The 1487-nt window shown below is 41.2% G+C and overlaps 1 pseudogene; it reads left to right on the top strand.

Annotated features, from left to right (window-relative positions):
- The first annotated feature begins 791 nt into the window (after positions 1-791).
- LOC131484240 (U2 spliceosomal RNA) lies at positions 792-872 on the top strand (annotated as a pseudogene).
- Positions 873-1487: the final 615 nt, after the last annotated feature.

The following is a 1487-nucleotide window of genomic DNA, read 5'->3' as shown; positions in this document are numbered from 1 at the left end:
GTACAAAAAAGATGGATTAATCAAAAATCTTGGGGGTAACTGGGTAACTGTTACAGTCATGTACGGATACATAACAAACTACCCTAACACAAATGGATAACCATCACCATTTTATTTTATCTTGTGATCTTGGGGGTCAGGAATTTGAGTAGGATTTGGCTGGGTGATTATTTTGCTGCATGTGGCAACGACTATGTCACTTAGTGGTATTCAGCCAGCAGCTGAGCCAGTCTTGCGTGTCCAAGAGAGCTTCACTCACACATCTGACACTTCAGCAGAGAAAACTACAAGACTGGGCTCCTCTTGGCTGCTCTTTCTCAGGTAACCTCAGGACCTCTCCATACAACTTCTTTATCAAGCCCATGACAACCTAGGGCTTCGAGAAACCAACATAGAAATTAACACTGCCATCAAATCCTAAGTCTAGAACTGACAAGCATCATTTCTGCTGTACTCAACTGGCCAAGGCAATCACGAAGCCAGATCAAATTCAAGAGGAGGGGAAATAAAGTCCACGTCTCACTGGACTCACAAATTTGTGGATGTCTTTAATCTTCCACACTAGCTAGCTAAAACCAAAACCAAAACCACAAAGCTATAGACCAACCTCCCTCCTCACATCAAAATAAATACAGAGAAACCAAAGATTTAAATGGAAATGAATGAAGCAATCACTAAAAGAAAATGGATGAAATTGTAATATTAATTTATTGTAATTGTAATAGCAATCCATAGTGTTAAAGGAATCCAAAAAGTTTGCTAAATTTAACTTCTTTAAAAAAATTTTTTTAATCTCTTCTCGGCCTTTTGGCTAAGATCAAGTGTAAAAAAAATTTTTTTTACACTTATTTATTTTTTGAGACAGAACACAAGTTGGGGAGGGGCAGAGAGAGAAGGAGACACAGAATCCAAAGCAGGCTCCAGGCTGTCAGCAAAGAGCCAGACACGGGGCTTGAACTCACAAAGTGTGAGGTCATGACCCGAGCTGAAGTCGAACGCTTAACCGACGGAGCCACCCAGGAGCCCCACTAAATTTGACTTCTTATAACATTCTTAAGCTTCTACGTGGCAAAAAAAAAAAGAAAAATGCCATCAGAAAATTCACAAGGCAAAGGATGAACTTCTGTTTCTGTCTGTGATGGAATAAGTGGTACCGAACTATCACTTCCCAAATAAACAAGTGTCTTCAGACTCTGGACTATAGGCAGCCCAGAACTATATTCCCTGGGGGAAGCAAACAGATGAAGTGGGCCCAACAACTGTCCTGACTTTCTGCTTGAGCACCTTTTCTGGGTACAGCTGCCAGATTTAGCCAATAAAAACAGAATGCCCAGTGAAATTTGAATTTCAGAGGAGGAAAAGAAATTTCCCAGAGTGATGCCTTTGCCTATGCATGAAAGGGACTGGAGTCACTGGCCTTAGATAGATGCGTGGATAGTGCATCCGAGGAAGAGGCACAAAGGCAACATATATGTGTACAGATCCTG

This window comes from Neofelis nebulosa, chromosome 8 (genome assembly GCF_028018385.1).
Source record: "Neofelis nebulosa isolate mNeoNeb1 chromosome 8, mNeoNeb1.pri, whole genome shotgun sequence".
In the NCBI taxonomy this organism is placed as follows: domain Eukaryota; kingdom Metazoa; phylum Chordata; class Mammalia; order Carnivora; family Felidae; genus Neofelis; species Neofelis nebulosa.
The sequence above is the reverse complement of the archived record's forward strand: the minus strand, read 5'-3'. Positions and strand labels throughout refer to the sequence as shown.